General features: G+C 44.1%; 1 protein-coding gene, 1 long non-coding RNA gene and 1 pseudogene across 2 annotated transcripts in view; 1 reads left to right on the forward strand and 2 right to left on the reverse strand.

Annotated features, from left to right (window-relative positions):
• Positions 1 to 7,732, reverse strand: part of LOC110521002 — a 56,827-nt pseudogene extending 49,095 nt beyond the window's left edge.
• LOC110521810 (KN motif and ankyrin repeat domain-containing protein 4) overlaps positions 1 to 20,910 on the forward strand; it is a 93,962-nt gene that overhangs the window by 13,894 nt on the left and 59,158 nt on the right. The gene's annotated exons all lie outside the window — the stretch shown is intronic.
• Positions 13,236 to 16,263, reverse strand: LOC110521811. The gene is made up of 2 exons (XR_002473218.2): positions 15,877 to 16,263; positions 13,236 to 14,890 (listed from the first exon to the last, which is right to left on the reverse strand). It is a non-coding gene; the product is annotated as an uncharacterized LOC110521811 (long non-coding RNA).

Raw genomic sequence — 20,910 nt, forward strand, 5'->3', positions numbered from 1 at the left:
CCACTGCATTTTCACTGGATGTTGTCAAATCTTGGCACCTGAAGGGATCACTAAGAGGTTTTAAGCCATTTTACCACAACTTTGGAAGTATGCTTTGGGTCATTGTCCATTTGGAAAACACATTTGCGACCAAGCTGTTGTTTCAATATATCCACATAATTTTCCTACCTCATGATGCCATCTATTTTGTGAAGTGCACCAGTCCATCCTGCAGCAAAGCACCCCCACAACATGATGCTGCCACCCCCGTGCTTCATGGTTGGGATGGTGTTCTTCGGGTTGCAAGCCTCCCCCTTTTTCCTCCAAACATAACGATGATCATTATGGCCAAACAATTCTACTTTTGTTTCATCAGACCAGAGGACATTTCTCCAAAAAGTACAATCTTTGTCCCCAAGTGTAGTTGCAAACCATAGTATGGCTTTTTATGGCAGTTTTGGAGCAGTGGTTTCTTGCTTGCTGAGCAGCCTTTCAGGTTATGTCAATATAGGACTCGTTTTACTGTGGATATAGATAATTTTGTACCTGTTTCCTCCAGCATCTTCACAAGGTCCTTTGCTGTTGTTCTAGGATTGATTTTAAAAATGCCCACAATCATTAAGCTAGGTAAGAGATTATTAAATATGTTTAAGTGATAAAACGGAACTAGGTCCATGGTAATTCAATAATCAATATAGTGTTGCCAACCCGAGCCGCCTTCACGCCCGACCCCAAACAGTCTAGTCAATAACTCAACTCTCTCCCCAACACAACTTCCTTCCCATCTTTTTTTAATATATCTCAAGGGAAAGGTTTGGAAAACAAAAGTTGAATGAAAACTACACATTAACACACAGAAACAGTACACCCTTAGTATTTATCATAGCATAGGCCTATTAGTACTGTAAAGCTCTTTTTACTTCAGCACAATATAAATGGGTCACCCCCTCCTGACCCTAGGGGGTCCACAGCCCTGTAGCTCCTCAATCCAACACAACCCATTCAGCTTTAGGATCTTAGTGAAACCTTCATGATTGGTTTCAGGTGTGTTAGGCCAAGCCCAGGGTGACAACTGTACAGATCCCCATGGCCAGGACTGAGCAGCCCAGCAGCTAGGGATTGCCTATATCTCCTCTGGCGTGGGCATGTTTTCAATACAGACTCCTTTTGTCATACAGTAGTCCATATAAGGCATCCAAATCTTATCTTAAAACAAATCGAGTGGTACTGTACTTAATTTGACATTTCTTCCATACATTGTGGGAGGATAACCAACCTTCTAATTAATGGAAATGCATTTATGAGCCACTATAAATGTTAGGTTAAACAGTTTCTTCTCATAGCCGTCTCTAGTATCAACATTTCTAAGCAATCAAAAATAGGGAGAGGAGAATCTGTAGACATGCTGAGATAAAAGAACATAATCTTTGCCAGAATTCAGCCAGCCTTCACAAGACCATAACATATTCAAATATGTCCACTTTTGTGCTTTATACCTCCACCAGAATAATACAATTTCTGAGTGCATGATATTCAGTTTCACAGGCATATAGTACGTTCTATGGAGGGTCTTAAACTGGAGTAATTTATGTCTGAGATTATATGAACATGACTGGACATTCTAACATGTCTGTATCCATTCATCATCATCAATAGCGTCTCCTAGGTCTTCGTCCCATTTTTGTTTTACATGTTTTGTGTTATCGGGAAAAGAGTGTATCAATCGTTGATACAGTTTGGAAATGAACATTGGAGGTTTGTCAGACTGCCTTAAAAGGCATATGGCTTGTTCAGTGTTTGCTGGATAGGGAGAATAAAGTGTTGTATCTGCATGTCACGTCTACTCCCGCTCCTCCCCTCCAGCGTTCGACGTTGCCGGTACTCTAACCACTAGTCCTGGGATCCATCATTACGCACACCTGGTATCAATCATTGCGCGTACCTGCACGTCAACATCAGGCACACCTGGACTCCATTACCTCACTTATTAACCCCCCCTATATCTGTCACTCCCTTAGGTTCTTTCCCAGTCAGTATTGTTTAGGTGATTCATGTCTATACGCTGCTTGTGTTTGTTCTATTGTTCGACGTTCCGTTTCTTATTAATCTCACCACCTGCACTTGCTTTCCGATTCCCAGGGTATACGTTGCACTGCAAGAACTCACCTCCGTCACAGACTCATCTTCCCTGGCTGCCTGACTCTGCTGAGACCCCTGTCACCATGTGATCCTCCTAGAATTAGGCAACACAAAGAATTACATTGGTGTACAGTTATACATTATATTACCCAAGAACATAATAAATGGCTAAAAAATGTAAATCATCATTATTTCCAGATCCCAGACTGTTGTCCTGTAGCTACTGTAGGGCCACCCATCAATTCAAGATGGAACTTTGTATCATTCACTGATATTGTTAAAACTTCTTTGGGACTGGGGGGCAGTATTGAGTAGCTTGGATGATTAAGGTGCCCAGAGTAAACTGCCTGCTACTCAGGCCCAAAAGCTAGAATATGCATATAATTAGAAGATTCGGATAGAAAACACCCTGAAGTTTCTAAAACTGTTTGAATGATGTCTGTGAGTATAACATAACTCATATGGCAGGCAAAAACCTGAGAATAAATCCAACCAGGAAATGGGAAATCTGAGGTTTGTAGGTTTTCAAGTCTTTGCCTATCCAATATACAGTGTCTATGGGGTCATATTGCACTTCCTAAGGCTTCCACTAGATGTCAACAGTGTTCAGAACCTTGTTTCAGGCTTCTACCGTGAAGGGGGAGCGAATATGTTTGAAAAAGGGGTCTGGCAGAATGCCATGAGCTAAGTCAGGTGCTCGGCCGTGAGAGTTAGCTGCGTTCCAGACAAAGGAATTGTCTGGTTGAAACATTATGGAAGATTTATGATAAAACCATCCTAAAGATTGATTCTATACATCGTTTGACATGTTTCTAGGAACTAATATAACTTTTTGGACTTTTCGTCTAAACTAAACGCTCGCGCATTATGCATCTGGATTACTGGGCTAAACACGCAAACAAAAAGGAGGTATTTGGACATAAATGATGGACTTTATTGAAGACTGGTCTTTCCTGGCTGTTTGACCCTGTTGGGACCCATTTCACCATCGGATCCTGCTAAGATAGGATGAGCATATTGTTGTGTACTGACTGCATCCCACGGGATGCCTGCGAGACCTGCAGGTCCCGACAGATCATTGCGGCGCGGTCACCACAGATTATTTTGAAACGGTCTTCTTTCTGCTTTGTGTGTGTTAGCCTAACTATTGTATTTAAATCACACATTTGTTCACATTATTCACACACTCAGAATTCGCTGCTTCAACTTCAGTAGCCTAACTCTCCTGGTTGGGCGTGCGAGTTCAAGTGCGCCTAGTGTGTGTGGTCTGCCTACATGGGCGGAGAATCACATGGTAGTTAACTTGAATATGAAATTAACTTAAATATGATTAGACTGTAGTTTACTACAGTGTCTGTAAATAAATATTGATAGTGAAAAGAAGCGGAGGGCGCTTAACCAACTTGAGTCTAAGTTAAAAAACATGTTTTAATCATGATTGAATAGGAAAAGGCACAAGGTTAGGTTAGCGCACATAGGTTAGGCTACTATGGTGACCATAGGTTAGGCTACTAGGGTGAGCGAGCGTTGTGCCTTTTCATTTTCAATTAGTATTGAAGCCAGTTGTCTCTGGCTGCCAATCATCCTCCTAAAAACTAGGCTATATCCTATAGGACTATGCAAAACGTAGCAAGTGTCACTGTCATAATTCTTGCTGTTTCCAGTTCAGTAGCCATACCTGTGAGATCAGGTGTGCATGTGGTCTCAGTTAAATAGAGTAGGGTATAGCCTATGTAGAGAAGCACGGGACACTTATCTTTGAAAGGAAATGTACTTCCTAAATAGGCCTATGATTAGACTATAGTTTACTACATTGCCTAGAAATAGGCCTAAATATTGGTCACCCATATTTCTCCATCTGAAAATCTTCCCACTCCTAAAAGATAGGCTATAAAAATTGCTCAAGAGAAAGTGCAAGTTTCTCCAACTCTGCTCTCTTCAAACTACATTCAGCATATTGATTGATATGGACCTGTGATACAATGTAAGGGCCATGTGAGAATCTCTTGGGACCAGTTCTTGCGGTACCGGGTGGGAGTCGGATTGAAAATCAGCAGATGTGGGCGGGAGCGGAATGAAGAAATCGGTTGGGGCAGGGGGCAGGGGGCAGACCTCTACTGTGCACCATGACACTGAAGCCTGTAACTTTAGAGCTGTTTATTACTGTTTATTACTGTTTATTACAGTATTACTGTGTGTGAAAAGTAGGGAATTAGCTAGGGAAACAGATCAATAGCGTGACATACTGACTAATATAACTCACATTGCGCTGAAAAAACATCAGAATATCAATCTTCAATCGTTTGACCGATGGTTTCATCGTTTGATTCAGGTCTAGTTTGATTGAGGCAAAAATAATAGCTAATATAAGCCAACTTTTGGCCAGCTCTCTATCTCTAACGGTACATCAACTGGCGAAAGCTTGCCAAGTTCATTTACTTCTGAAACGTGACAAAACTAAGTCCATACAAACAACTGCTGTTAGATAGTAATAATAGCCACCTTATATCGCTACCTGACAGATAACTAGAGGCTAGAGCTGACCTGGTTGTGGTAGCTACTCACTAGCATAGCTTATAAATATACCTCAGTCGAGAGGAGATGAAACATTAGCTAACATTACATGTCAGTTACAATACTAGCTCAGCACTGCAAATAAACACTTGTTTTTTATTAAGTTAAACAGCAGTTACCTTGCCAGCTACATCAATCAACTAAAGAGTAGCCAGTTTCTGTTCCTTTTACAACTCGGTGAAAGAGTGCAACGCGTACACTGAACTATGCTCAACTCTCCCGTGCTGGTCCAGCCAGCCTTCCAGAAGCTTTGCCTTCACACAACCTGTCAGCCCGCTCTGTGGTGTCCGCGTGGTCCTAAATCCAGTCATAAACACTCCAAACAGCCTCGGAGGTGTCTGCATGGTCTTAAATCACACTTTTGCCTTGTTTTGTATCACATTCCAATGATACAACTGGGAGGGACATAAATACATATTTCAGAATGTGGGGGGACATGTCCCCGTCTCCAGTGAAAGTTGCGCCCCTATGGGAAACTGTCGACCACAGCTATGTGAGAGAGTAGAAGAGGCTATATTTACCACTGTGGCTTTTTAGGACAATAGTGTGTTTGAGTAGTTTGGCTGGGCTTGTTTTCCACTTTCTTACATTCAGTCGTTTTGGAATTCCTTCAGTCATTCTTCTGGTTATCACTCCTTCTCCCTCTGTCTCTCCTCCTTTGTCTCTCTGTCTCACTGATCCCCCCCCCCCCACCCTCTGTTCCCTTCCCTCCTCCACCTCTCCTCTATCGCAGTAGGTCAAAGGGGTATGTGGAGGCCCCTGTAGTGCCCTTGTGGTGAGGGATAGTGTTGATGTCTTCGGGTAATTAAAGCTGTAAAACATAACATGCTCCACTTCACTACTTCTGCTGTTCTCTCGGGACAACAGAACCGTGCACATGCATTTCTAATCTGATGACTTGCTAACTAATAAAAGTTTTATCTCTCCCATCCGCAACTATAGAGGAAACTTGAGTTTATTGCCCTTTCTCTCATGCGTCCTCTGCAGTGGCTTTGGGTGATAATTGTGTTCTGAGGGCCTAAACATATGCCTACCAATCCTCTGAGAATCCAATGAGAGATGTGAGAGGAGACGGAGAAGAGCAGAGATAGAGTAGGACTTGAGCAGAGAAAGAGGGGGAGAGGGAAGGGAGAAGATGAAAGAGAGAAACTGGTGGGGTTTAACTATTTACCATCTTTCAAATTCTCCCACTCTGCGAAGACACTGCAAACGGTTCGTAGGGAGCAGATTGATAGAATGTGGATAAGCTGAAGCTGGGCAGTAGATCAACAGATGGGGCCGTGTTTGGCTGCCATATATCAGGTCCTCTCTCTCTCTGTGTGTGAAGGCAAGCCAGCCGGGCCCAGGCATGGAGGATAGCCAGTCACTCAGTGGGTATACTATGTACTGTATGTAGTGATGTAGTGTACACACAGGCACAGAGAGCCATGGAAAAAGGAGAAAGAATCCAGTTGGGAGTAGACCAGACCAGACCACACACACAAGTTTGAATTGTTATTAGTCATACATACATGGTATACACTGTACAATTAAATGTTTACTCGCAGGTTCCTTCTCAACAATGCAGCAACAATAAAAAACAAGAAAGATTAGGATATGAGCTTAAAGTAAATGGCTCAGTAGAATAGAATGAACGTTTTAGCATGAGTCTAATACAGGAAGGCTCAATTTATAGTCCAATATTTACACATGTATCAGAAAAAGGGGGATTGAGGGGAAAATTGTGCAGTATTAGCAATAATAAATAATATTCTGGTAGCAGGAATTGTAATGTGTGTGTAGCATGGATTGTGCTTCCAGCTCCAACAGTGCAGTAATAATACCTAGAAATACAATACGCACAAATGAAAAGAAACTAAATTGTGAAATATCAGAACGAGATATATCAGAATGACCTGGCCTCCACAATCACCCGACCGCAACCCAATTGAGATGGTTTGGGATGGGTTGGACTGCATAGTGAAGAAAAAGCAGCCAACAAGTGTTCAGCGTATGTGGGAACTCCTTCAAGACTGTTGGAAAATCATTCCTCATGAAGCTGGTTGAGAGAATGCCAAGAGTGTGCAAAGCTGTCATCAAGGCAAAGGGTGGCTACTTTGAAGAATCTCAAATATAAAACACATTTAGATTTTTTAACAGTGACAAAGGTTCAGGGCAGGGTACTGTGCGGGGCTGGCTAGTGGTGACTGTTTAACAGTCTGATGACACTGGAGATAGAAGTTATTTATCAATCTCTTGGTACCAGCTTTGATGCACCTGTACTGCATCAGCCTTCTAGATGGTAGTGGGGCAAGCAGGCCGTAGGTCAGGTGGTCCTTGATGATCTTCTTGATCTTTCTGTGACTCCCGGTGCTGTAGATGTCCTGGAGGGCGGGCAGTATGCCCCCGATGATGCATTGGGCTGACCACACCACATTCTGGAGAGCCTTGCAGTTGCGAACGGTGCAATTGCCATACCAGGTGGAGATACAGCCCGACAGGATGCTCTCAACTGTGCAATGCTCTTGCACCTTCGTCACCACACTGTCTGTGTTAAGGAACCATTTCAGATCATCAGTGACATGCACGCCAAAGAACTTGAAGCTTTAGACCCTCTCCACTCCCCGTCAATGTGGATGGGGGCGTGCTCTCCCTGCTGTCTCCTGTAGTCCATTATCAGCTCCTTTGTTTTGTTGAAGTTGAGTGAGAGGTTATTTTCCTGGCACCACTTCACCAGAGCTCTCACGTCTACTCTGTAGGTTGTCTCGTCATTGTTGGTAAGCAGGCCTACCACCGTTGTGTCATCAGCAAACTTGATGATTAAGTTGGAGACGTGGGTGGTCACCCAGTCACGGGTGAACAGAGAGTACAGGAGGGGGCTGAGCACGCACCCCTGTGGGGCCCACGTGTTGTTGCCTACTTTCCCCTCTTGGGATTGGCCCGTCAGGAAGTCCAGGACGTAGTTGCACATGGAGGGGTTCAGAACCAGGGCCCTGAGCTTAGTGATGAGCTTGAAGAGAACTATGGTCTTGAAGGCTGAGCTGCAATCGATGAACAGCATTTTTACATAGGAATTTCTCTTGTCCAGATTGGAGAGGGCAGTGAGCAGAGAAATTTTTATTGCGTCATCCGTGGATCTGTTGGGGTGGTATGCAAATTCCCTAGGTTGATGGGTAAGGTGGTGGTGATATGGTCTTTAAATAGCCTTTCAAAGAGCTTCATGATGACAGAAGTGAGTGCTACGGGGCGATAGTCTTTTAGTTCAGTTACCTTCGCTTTCTTGGGTACAGGAACAATGGTGGACATCTTGAAGCAAGTGGGGACAACAGACTGGGATATGGTGAGATTGAATACATGTATATCTGTAAACACTCCAGCCAGCTGGTCTGCACATGCTCTGAGAATGCGACTTGGGATGCCGTCTCGGCCGGCAGCCTTGCGAGGGTAAACATGCTTAAATTACTTACTCATGTTGGCCATTGAGAATGAGAGCACACAGTCCTCATGAGCTGGGGGCCTGCGTCAGCGGCTTGATGTTGATTTCCTTGAAGCGGGAAAAGAAGGTGTTTAGCTTATCTGGGAGCAAGCAGTCGGTGTCCATGACTTGGTTCACAATCCCTTTATAATACGTTATTGTCTGGAGTCCCTGTCACATACATCTTTTGTCTAAGCCATTGAATTGTGACTCCAATTTGTCCCTGTACTGGCATTTTTGTGTATTTGATTTCCCTACAGAGGTCAAAGCTGGTCTTTTTGTACACGTCCATGTTCCCAGTCACCTTGCCATGATTAAATACAGTGGTTTGTGCTTTCAGTTTTGCGCAAATGTTGCCATCTGTCCACAGGTTTTGGTTTGAATAAGTTCTAATCAACAGAGTGGCAACAACATCCTCTATGCACTTCCTGATGAACCCAGTCACCAAGTCAGTGTATAGGTCAATGCAATTCTCAGAGGAAACCCAGAGCATTCCCCAGTTTGCGTGATAAAAACAATCTTGAAGCATAGATTCTGATGAGTTAGACCAACATTGAACAGTCCTTACCACGGGTACTTCCTGTTTAAGTGTTTGCCTATAGGAGGTGGAGTAGCAGAATTGAGGTGTGATCTGATTATCAGAAGGGAGGATGGGGTATGGCCTTGTAGCCGTCCCGGAAGGGGGAGTAACAATGATCCAGAGTTTGTGATGTGCGTGTAGCACAGGAGATGTATTGATAGAATTTTGTTAGCGTTCCCCAGCTACAATAAATGTTGCCTCAGGATATGCGGTTTCCAGTTTGGACATAGTCCAATGTAGATCCTCGAGAGCCGCCATGTTGTCGGGTTGAGGAGGGGATGTATATACAGCAGTGACAATGACCGAAGAAAATTATCTCGGGAGGTATTGCGGTCGGTATTTGATGGTGAGGTATTCCAGATCAAAAGAGCAAAAGGACGTGAGTTCCTGTACCACAATCAAACCATGTCCACCTGATGGAGGGAGAACCCTGCTGGCTGAATGGATGGGGACAATATATCCAGAGAGAGACATGACTCTGTAAAACATATTATGTTAGTCGCTGATGTCTCTCTGTAAGGAGATTCTTGCCCGCAGCCCATCTACTTTATTCTCCGGGGACTGAATGTAATGTACATGGAAGCAGTGGATGGTATGCACGCCGCCTGAGTCTGACTAGGGCCCCACTTCTTCTTCTTCTCCGGTGTTGGCATGTTGATCCAGGTCAGGGAAGTCAAATTTCTGCTGGAATGTCTGGTGAGGGACCACAGATCTAATGTCCAAAAGTAATTTTTGTCTGTACGTAATAATACAAGAATCGTTCTGGGCAAATAATGTCATAAATAACACACACACACACAAAAAATACTGCAAAGTTGGCTAGGAGCTGGAAACACAGTGAATGTGTCTATCGGCACCATCTCGTTGTGTGTGTGCGCATGTGCGTGAGCGTGCGCGTGCACGAGTAAGTGCATGTGTGCTAAGGTGCGAAGAGTCAGTGCAGGTGGTCAGTCCCATTCAAATGTTGAGCAGTCTGATGGCTTGTAGAGCCTGTTCGTATCAGACCTCATGCTCTGATACCGTCTGCCCCACGGTAAGGGAGGGAACAAACTTGATGATGGGGTTGGTGTCGTGGCAAAGCCACGCAATCACGGGTAAACAGGGAGCACAGAAGACGGCTGAGAAACACACCTGAGGGGCCCCCGTGTTAAGAGTTGGTGTAGAGGTGTTGTCGCCAATCCTCACAGCCTGTGGTCTGTCTGTCAGGAAGTCCAGGATCCAGTTGCAGAGGGTAGTGTGCGGACCCAGGGCTCTGAGCTTGGTGACGGACTTGAGGGGGAACAATAGTGTTGAATGCTGGACTGTAGTCAATGAACATCATTCATACATAGGTGTTCCAAACACACACACACACACACACACACACACACACACACACACACACACACACACACACACACACACACACACACACACACACACACACACACACACACACACACACACACAGTCCCGTGGAGCTGAGATGCAACAGCAGTACGGGTGTTCTATAGCTTAAGCAGGACTTCCGCATCATACCACAGTCAGCTCCCTGAGTAACAACACTGCTGCAGCATGGCTAAGCCAACTGAAGCACAGTGTGGTGTGGACGGGAGAGACATTATGGCCTGCGAGAGTGACTGGTCGATGTGTGTGCGCAAGTGTGTACACCTGTCCTGCTGCCACACCTCAGCTCCACGGGACTGGCTGGTTTGTGTGTGTGCATGCTTGTGTGTGCATGCGTATGTGTGCATGCGTGTGTGTGCATTAGTCAGAGTGTGTGTTTGCCCTGCACTTACGTCTATTTATTGAGGCCTGCACTCTCCCTGTCTCTAACATTTCTCTCTCCCGCAAGCCGTTAAGTGTGTATGTGTATGCGTGCGTGTGTGAATCATTTTAAGAGCTCTGTTTCGACCTCTTCAAGCTGTTAAAATAGTGAGTGAACATTCAATCGAGCAATTTGTGCTCTCCTTATTTCATATCCGTTGCAGAGAGAGCCCACATACACAATATAGGTATGCATAAATTGTCTCTTTATGGTCACAATAGACAACATTGTATTTATAAGAAGCTCCATGGAGTGGTGTTTTCATGTAGCTATTTATTAATCCAAATATTGGTGTGTGTTGCTCTGTCTCTGTTCTCCCCAGATACAGCGATAGAGGGAAGAGGTAGGAGGGGCTACTGGTAGATAGGATCATACGCAGCCAATATGAGATCTCAGAGAAAGAGGGTGGGACAGAGGGACAGAAAGAGATATATGTATGTGTATATAAATATATAGAGAGAGAGAGCGGAGAGAGACAGGAAGTGATAAAAAGGAGGGAGGGAGAGAGAGAGAGAGAGAGAGAGAAATATTGCATCTGGGAATATGGTGGCAGAGGTCAGTGTGCGGAGAGAAAGATAGAGAGTGAAACGTAAATGATAATGAAAACGCTTCCTCACACTGATGCCCCATGGTAACCCAGCCCTGTTGTTGGCTGTTTTGAGGGGTCAGAGGTCAGCTATGGGTCCTATAGATGTTCAATCACATCCAAACTCATTATCATTACTCCCAACCATACCTGAGCCCCGCACCATTTGGACCTAACCCTAAAACTGTCTCTCCTGAGGGTTGGATAACCTGATCCACACTGCCAGCAGTACAGCATTGTGTTGTGGCACAGATATGAAAGTGGTCACTAATGCTCAGTTGTTGTTGTTGTTACAGATGATTTAGCAATCCTCTGCATTGTCTACTGTGGCTGACTGGCTATACGCCTCTTCAGTCTTTCTCTCTCTATGGATGATCAGTCTGGCTGTCGGCCACAAATACAGATTATGTCCAAATCATATTGCTCTGGACTGTCAGCGAATATGAAGCGCATAACAACCCAATTTGTCGGCTGAACAGTGGAGCAGATGGCTACTGATTATTGTCTCATTGTGCCAGTTTGGTTCCTTTGACTTCTACATCTGGAGACATGACCCATCTTTATCGGTTTCACTGAAACCTTTACTGCAGTTAACTTACCTCCTCCCTATGGGCTGAATGGTTGTTGTTGGTTATCAGGCCTACAAATGTGGTGTCGTCTTCAAAGTTGGCGATGGAGTTGGTGTCGTGCAGCTGTGGGTGAACAGGGAGTACAGCAGAGGGCTGGGGAAGAAACACCCCGGGATCCCCTGTGTTAAGGGTCAGTGTGGAGGAGGTGTTGTTGCCAATCCTCACAGCATGAATTGCCTCAATGGGATGCTACAGTTTGATATTTATTTGTTGTTTTTCGACTGTGACCAATGCTCCATCATGGCCGTCCAGTTCTGTATCGTAAACAGATACCTAGAGAAAATGTATCTTCCGGAGTCGTGTCATTCTATCAGCCAGCGTTGTCTGTGATTCTGCTGCTGTGGATTTAAAGGTTTGAGCTGTAATCATCGACCAGGAATGCCTCACCAAGCGGGCCTCACACCAACACTGATGCTAACAGATGGGCAGTAAATGGGTTGTGAGAAATGGTGTTCTTCAATGAGGCACTTTCTCTTCACTGCGTTAACAGGAGGTTATTTTGGTCTTAAATGCACTCTGTCTCCCTTTTTCCTTCTAATTCTAAACCTCTACTTTTCCTTCTAATTCTGAACCTCTACTTTTCCTTCTAATTCTGAAGCTCTACTTTTCCCCTCTAATTCTGAAGCTCTACTTTTTCCTTCTGATTCTGAACCTCTACTTTTCCTTCTGATTCTGAACCTCTACTTTTTCCTTCTGATTCTGAACCTCTACTTTTTCCTTCTAATTCTGAACCTCTACTTTTTCCTTCTAATTCTGAACCTATACTTTTTCCTTCTAATTCTAAACCTCTACTTTTCCTTCTAATTCTGAGCCTCTACTTTTCCTTCTAATTCTGAACCTCTAAATATTATTATTATTATTTTATAATTTTTTTGAAAAATATATTATCAACATCCACATCAAATTAAATATTTTTCTTGATCAAATAACATGGAAAACAACCACTTTACAAACCACTTAATATACATGTACATTATTGTATTGTACATAGGCTGGTCATGTAGGTTTGTACCTGTAGCTTTACCATCACCATGAAGAAAAACAATGCACAATAGAGTAATTGAGTACATCGAGACATCATCCAGTTTGTGATGATGTGGCTCAGTTGGTAGAGCGTAACACTTGCGATGCCAGGGTTGTGGGTTCGATTCCCACTGGGGACCAGTACTAAAATGTATGCACTCACTACTGTAAGTCGCTCTGGATAAGAGCATCTACTAGGGTGGAAAAGGAATGAATAGACCATTTCAGTTTTTCACGTAGAAATAAGTATTTCAAGAACCCGGAAAGCATATATCAAGCAAGTTTTTTTTAAATATTCCACAAGTATTATCAGATTAACTGTTTTGTACAGAGCCAAAACAACCAATCTGTGCCACTGTCCCAGTACTTTTGGAGCTCACTGTATTTCACCCATAGTAGGGGAAGTAGGGGTGCTGAGGGTGCTGCAGCATCCCTTGAAAAGTAGTGCACTGGGCATTTACTAGTATTAGCAGACCGATATAGACTTTATTTTTCAGCTCCTCCACTTTGGCAAAAAAGTGAGTTGTATCATTAAGAACAGTATTTTACAGGATTCAGTAGTTGGAATTGTAAGAGATGTTGCCCTGCCCCTTTCTCTGTGATTGACATTCACATCAAATCACATGGAAAACAACCACTTGATGTGCAGTATTCATTTAGCATCCTTACAAACCGCTTCATGTAAATTTACCTTACTATATTGTAGGCTGCTCGTCTGGGTTTGTACCAAGGTCCCATGTAAGCTCAGTTGGTAGAGCATGGTGCTTACAACGGCAGGGTTGTGGGTTTGATTCCCAAGGGGGACAAGTAAGAACATGTGTGCCCTCACTACTGTAAGTCACTCTCCATAAGAGAGTCTACTGAAAATGAATGAATAGACCGTTTCACTTTAATTTAAGAAACTGGAAAACATATCAAGCAAGTATTTTATATTCCACAAGTATTATCGGATTAACTGTTTTGTACGGATAATTATCAGACTCAAGTTACAAATGCTGGTAAACACACAGAAACTTTTAGTTTGCATTCTTTCACAAAAGTAGTTCACTGGGCTTTCACTAGTCCTGTATTAGTAGACCGATACAGATGTCTCCAGCGTGGGCAAAAAAATAAATAATTCTGTATCCCTCTCTCCCACCTCTGAAAAAAAGATTGCAGCCCCCCCTTCCCCCAAAACGAATAATGACTATCGCTAATGTACACAGGGAAACAACCCTACATATCAGATCTACCCTTAGTGAGCTTGAGGAATCGGTGAAATCCTAGATTCTTATACACCTTAGGTTTCACACACCTAATCATTGTGAAATGTCTCATATCACATGGCTGTGTCTGCAGTCGTACTATCTACAGTATGTATACCTGGAGCTTTAGCTGATGCTGTGACTTTAGTGTTGCAGTTTGCACCAGGCAGCGTATTTGTCCTAATCAAAGCTGCTGAGTGTGATTGAATGTGAAGCTCCGAGGAGGGCCACATGTCCTCACGCTAAAGCTGTCTGACGTTTACATTTCAGTATGATGCAAGTGGCCCAGCTGCATGTTAATATGGGGAGAATACGCCGTCAAACAGGGAGAGAAAGACAGGGAGAGAAAAACAGGGAGAGAGAGAGCGAGAGGGAGGGAGGGGGAGAGAAAAAGGGAGGGAGGTAAGGGAGAAAGAAGAGAGGGAGAGAGAGACCCTTCCTTCCATAGGATTACCATGTCAGGCAGGATGGACCACTGCTTAGATTGATTAGAAACTAATCCAGCTGGATAAGCCTGTGTGATTATAAATGCGTGGCCGGCTATCGCCGACACTATCCCCGTCGCTCTTTCTCGCTCTTTCGATTTCTCGATCGTTCTCGCTCTCATTCTTTCTCAACAGACTGCAGGACCTTGAAGGGAGGTGACACGTGAGTGGTGGTAACCTCTGACGCACACATTGGATCCTTTTGGAGGGACAAACTGTCCATTTCTCCATGCAGCGCTTGGGTTGCGATTCATGGGAATCTCTTATTCCTCTGAAACGAGAGTGGAAAAGTGGTCCAGTGCTCTCTGTGGATATAGTCCCAGGACTGTTAGCATGGAAGCAGAGGTTTGTGTGGTCGCTGTGTGTTTGGCCGGGGGTTTGGGAACAGATCTGGGAAAAGAATAGACAGGGTGAAACAGAGGATTAGTGGTATTCTTAACCCAACATGTATGGCCTATGGCCTATAGAGGGGGGAGAGAAAGGGGGGGGGGGAGAAAGGGGACAGAGAGAATGAGAGAGAGAGAGAAGGATAGAGAGGAGTTCAGAAATAAGGTTTCCTCTGTTTTCTACCAGGCATGCGGTGAGAGAATATATATATATATTTTTTAAATGTCCAAACTGTTATAGTGCCCTGAATCTCTCTCTCTTCCACAGAACATCCTCTTCAGTCAACTGTACTGCAGGACCAACTGCTCTTTCAATGTTTACCTTCGGCGAGTTCTTCCAGTGTCCTAAACTACTCTCACGCTTTACCCCAATGAGAAATAGAACACCGATTTTGTGTGTGTGTGTGTGTGTGTGTGTGTGCTCGCGTGCGAGAACGCGGTCCCCGGCCGATCTACTGTTTCTATGGGAATGCAGCAGCAGCTTGAGTCTGTCAAGGTTTTCAGATATTATTTGTGGCGGCGGTGAGGAATTCTAGGAGAGTGTTTTTAATGTTAATAAAACAGATGGGTTGGAGAGAACAGGGCCAAATTTGTACTTAACCAAGCAGCGGTGATAAGAGATGTTCAGGAAATTGACCTGTGTGTGTGTGTGGGCGTGCATGTGCGTGTGTGTGTGTGTGTGTGCGTGCGTGTCTTTAAAGAAGCCTAGGCAGCATCCAGCCCTTTGAAGAGCAAGGGGGAGCCAGTGGGGCCTAAGTGGGGTGAACTACTCCCTCCCAGACTCACTAGCTTCCTGTTGGACGTCCTCTCGCTGAACCCCCTCCGTGACCATGAACACACAGCGAATCCTTCAACATCTAGCACACACTACCTTTCCTCCCCTCCATAAATACCCAAACCCAAAACATGTAATGAAGTGCAGAGGAAAATGCATTGGTTTGGCCTTTTTGTTTAAGCCCTCTCTTTTGGCTTCAGTCGAATGAAACTCACCCTAAATTGATCCCCTTCAAGCCAAAGCATGTTCTCCCTCCATTTTTCTTCTTGACCTCTCACTGTGACTTTGCTTGTTGTTGTTGCTGCTGCGTTGACAGTTGAATTCCACTCTCCTTTCATATTTTTGTATTTCTAATTGACAGACCAAGGGTCCAGGAGAGAGAGAAAGAGAGATAGAGACAGAGAGAGACAGTGACAGAGAAAGTCAGAGAGAGAGAGACAGAGACTCCAAGAGAGAGTGAGAGAGACAGAAAGGGAGACAGAGAGAACCAATTCAAAGAGTAAAGGAGAGGTCTGGGGATGAACAGAGGAGTGAAAGGACATCGGGTAATTTGCCTCTACGGCAGGAACAGAATTACAGCACTCAGCAGCTTCAGCACAACCTTTGTGTTTGGACGTAATGAGTGGCCTCTGAAGCCACAGGGCGCCTCCTAAAATACACCAATTACAGTGGAGCAACCCTCGGGAGGTCCCGCTGAACTTCTAATGCTCTCTGTGTCATGGTTAAATGTGTGTGTGGTGGGTGGGTTGGGATTTTGTTCTATGTGTATTTCTGTGTGTGTTTGTGTGCAATCAGTTGATGTGTATGAGAATATGAGTGAGTGAATATAAGTGTGCATAAGTTGTGTGTGTCTTTGAGTGTGTGCTTATAGCTGTGTACTGTATGTGCCCCCCCCCCACTTCTCTATATGCCTGTGGTTTTTCAGTGTGTGTGTGTGTGTGTGTGTTTCCCAGTGTGTCTGCCTGTTTCTCAGTGTGTTTTGTGTGTAACGTAAGCAGCTCAGAGGAGACCCATCTGTGGGGGGGAGAGAGAGAGGCTGTCTGGTCATGTGACCACCCTGCAGTAGATAATTAACAGACACCCTCACCAGAGGACCCGGTGTCTAACCACACACTCCCCAGGGACTGACTGTGCTGTGCTGTGCTGTGCTGTGTGTGTGTGTGTGTGTGTGTGTGTGTGTGTGTGTGTGTGTGTGTGTGTGTGTGTGTGTGTGTGTGTGTGTGTGTGTGTGTGTGTGTGTGTGTGTGTGTGTGTGTGAACCCTTGGGTTGTGTGTAATTTCTTCCAGGAGAGGAGAAAAGAGTGAGGTGGAAGAGAAGAGAGAGAGAGAGATATCTCTCCCCTGCACTGGGAATACTCTTCCTTTGCCTCAGTATCTGCCTTTCTTCCCCTTGCAGAATCAGAGAGAGATAATGTGAACTGTCCTTGGGAATAATGGCATCACACTTCCATCTGTCCACCCATACTGCATCATTTACATTTTCACAGTTTATCACTTAAACTGTATAGTCAATCAGAATCACAATAAAGGCATAATGTTTGAACATTTGCCCCCATCCTCCCACACTACCATCATTCTAACAGAAAAACAACCACACTCTTGTAATGTTAGCAGTGGCGATTTTAGCATGTCAATCTAAAACTCAACCATTCCTTTTTATGGATGCCAGCGAAGCCACAACACAACGATAAACAATACATCAAATGCACTATAACGGTGCCCACAAACTGTTAGGGTCCACATAAAGCTCTTCCGACAGTGTTGCTTTCCTTTCAGCACCACGGAGTGAATCCTTACCACCGCCACACCTGGCTATCAGCGGAGCCTTGTCTGGCAGCCAAACAGTTTCTTTCTGCCTCATTTACAAACCATAGCTGATATGGCTGACTTGCTTAAATAAATGTGTTTGTTTTTTTACGGACTCCTTGTGGATTTCTGTAACTCGATAAGCACCGCATTGTCCTTCAATAACAATGAATGTTGACACGATGAGTGTTGACTTTTGAACCATACACAAACATTATTACATTTTATGTTCAGTAAATTCATAATATTTGTTCTTATGCCATTAAGCATGTAGCTCTAAGTATAAGCAAGTGCAGGCAAAAGAGCTGTGACGAGGTAGGCTTGTTCGTTCAGCACTTTTGAAATGGACAGCGGCGGAAATTCAGATAGATGTTAGTTCAGATAAATTCAGCAAGATGTTGAGGCCTTAACTTTACTCTTCTTTAAGTCACCACAGACAGAGAGAGAGAGAGAGAGAGGCGGACTCAGCACTTAGCCTACCATTAGAAGTATTTTCATTATGCGGTCTAAAAAAGGAAGGGAAATACAATCACACGGATTCACTTTTATAGACAACATATCGACGCACAAAAGGCTCTTTTTTTTGCGCAAACAGAAACATCTCTTGCGATATGAACTGAAATGACATCGGCCTATTACTGAACTTTTTGTTGAACAAAAATATTTGAATGGGAAGAGACTGTCACCGACAAACGTGGTTACAGACCCAACAACATCATATAGTATCCCCTCTTCGTGGAGAAAAGCACAAACGCTAACTATAAAAACACAGAGTAAGAAAAACAGTGACACAAATTATTCTAACGATGAGAGGATAAGAGGCCAGCTGTAATTTCCATGAAGACATGAGCGAGCTGAGATGGACGTAGTTTGTATGCCTAGCTATTCGTTCAGCCACACAATTTAACGCATGCTATAATTCTGGCAAGAACCTGCCTATTTTTCTCCATCTTTTTTTGGTTGTGATGGTCTATTTGCCATGTCTAGCTGAGCCACCATGTTTGATTTTCCCAGTAATCCGAGTTTAACAGCACAATTCCCATGTTTTGAGACCCTTACAGACAGATGTTTTCAAATCCTTATACCCAGATTTGGACCACACACCCTCTCCACCAAATAGCAGGCAGGCGAAGCAAATAGGTATTGCTTGGCGACACTCACGGTTAGCCACTGACTTCTTCCAAACCACTTATTGTTGAATTTGCGATTTCTGACACGTGTAAATGTTTATGGGCGATTGAGCACCAAGACGTTTTATCTCTAATTCATCTTCATATGACAAGGGTTGAAAAGGATTTGCCAGTAGATTCCTGACGTGATTCAGGATGATGACTGCTAATCTAGCTAGCTAGCTAAGAATGTGAAAATATGATGTTGACATGATGAGTCCAATCAAAGCTACGGGAGATATAAGGTGATTTGAAGTCATTTTTATATGCGGCCAATGACCATTGAGCCTTCTTGGATGGCTGTATAAATCTATGGCATGCCTATCTCTCTCGTAGATTCTGCGGTAAAGTAGTGTCCCCATGAGTGACAGAACAGAGTCAGTCATGGCGCAACCAGAGAAGATGAACAATGCCTTTGCTCTGTGCTTTCGCTGGCTGCCCCTCCACCACAGAAAGCACTGAGCTAAAACACCGAAACAGCTGCATTTCAGAGCCGCCTTACTCAAAGAAATAGACCAATTTTGTATGATGCTTTATCAATTCAAGGAATCGTTCATTTTTTACATTGTTTGCTAAACTGATATGTGACAGGAATTAATGCCAGAATTCCATGCAAAATAGGCCTTATTTAATTGCCCTAAATGACGGGTCGCCACTGTGTTTGAGTATGTTGTTGAGTGTGTGTGTGTGTGCTTTTGTGCATCATGCCTTTGAGTGACACGTGCGTGTGAGTACTTACATCTAAAGTAGCAGCCACTACAGTCGTAGAGTATCTCTCTACATAGTGCAGATAAAGCAGCATGCAAATTGTTGCCAGAAACACTTCCCTGTTATAATGAGTCCAGGAGATGTTGGCTGATTCAGGGCCAGTCTAAACTCTCCCCAGCTGTACAAATTGTATCTGTCTCTGTACTGTTGAGAGGAACCGTAGAGGCTGTGTAGTGGTGATGGGCAGTGGCACTCAATGCTGGGAAAGAGGAGCCACGATAAAACACAAGGCAGAGCAAACAGTAGGGAGAGAGTGAGAGAGACAGACAGACAGACAGACAGACAGACAGACAGAGACAGACAGACAACAAAAACTACTGTCCCTTTGCCAGGGAAAGAGAGGGGAGGTTGCCAGAAAGACAGTGTGCTAGCAGTGGGTCAGAGGGAATGTATGTGAGTGACTGTGAGAGAGAACAGAAGGGAAGGGTGACAGAGTACTCTGCAGGTGACAGCGCCAGACCTCATCACTCATGTATTCCCTGAGCAGCTTCACATCATGTAACATACAGTTGCAAGAAAAAGTATGTGAACCCTTTGGAAATGCCTGGATTTCGGCATGAATTGGTCATAAAATGTGATCTGAACTTCATCTAGGTCACAACAATAGACAAACACAGTCTGCTTAAACTAATAACACACAAACAATTATACGTCATGTCTTTAATGAACACACCGTGTATACATTCACAGTGCAGGGTGGGAAAAGTATGTGAACCCTTGGATTTAATAACTGTTTGACCCTCCTTTGGCAGCAATAACCTCAACCAAACATTTTCTGTAGTTGCGGATCAGACCTGCACAACGGTCATGAGGAATTTTGGACCATTCCTCTTTACAAAATTGCTTCAGTTCAGCTATATTCTTGGGATGTCTGGTGTGAACTGCTCTCTTGAGGTCATGCCACAGCATCTCAATCGGGTTGAGGTCAGGACTCTTGACTGTGCCACTCCAGAAGGCATTTTCTTCTGTTGAAGCCATTCTGTTGTTGATTTACTTCCGTGTTTTGGGTCGTTGTCCTGTTGCATCACCCTACTTCTGTTGAGTTTCAATTGGCGGACAGATAGCCTAACATTCTCCTGCAAAATGTCTTGATAAACTTGGGACTTAATTTTTCCGTCAACGATAGCAAGCTGTCCAGGCCCAGTGGCAGCAAAGCAGCCCCAAACCATGATGCTCCCTCCACCATACTTTACAGTTAGGATGAAGTTTTGATGTTGGTGTGCTGTGCTGTGCCTTTTTTTCTCCACACATAGTTTGTGTGTTCCTTCCAAACAACTCAACTGTAGTTTCATCTGTCCACAGAATATAGCCCTGTAGATCATCGAGGTGCACTTTTGCAAATTTCAGAAGTGCAGCAATATTTTTTTCCGACAGCAGTGGATTATTCCGCGGTGTCCTCCCATGAACACCATTCTTGTTTAGTGTTTTACGTATCGTAGACTCGTCAAAGGAGACGTTAGCATGTTCCAGAGATTTCTGTAAGTCTTTAGCTGACACTCTAGGATT

Source organism: Oncorhynchus mykiss, chromosome 30 (genome assembly GCF_013265735.2).
Source record: "Oncorhynchus mykiss isolate Arlee chromosome 30, USDA_OmykA_1.1, whole genome shotgun sequence".
NCBI lineage: Eukaryota > Metazoa > Chordata > Actinopteri > Salmoniformes > Salmonidae > Oncorhynchus > Oncorhynchus mykiss.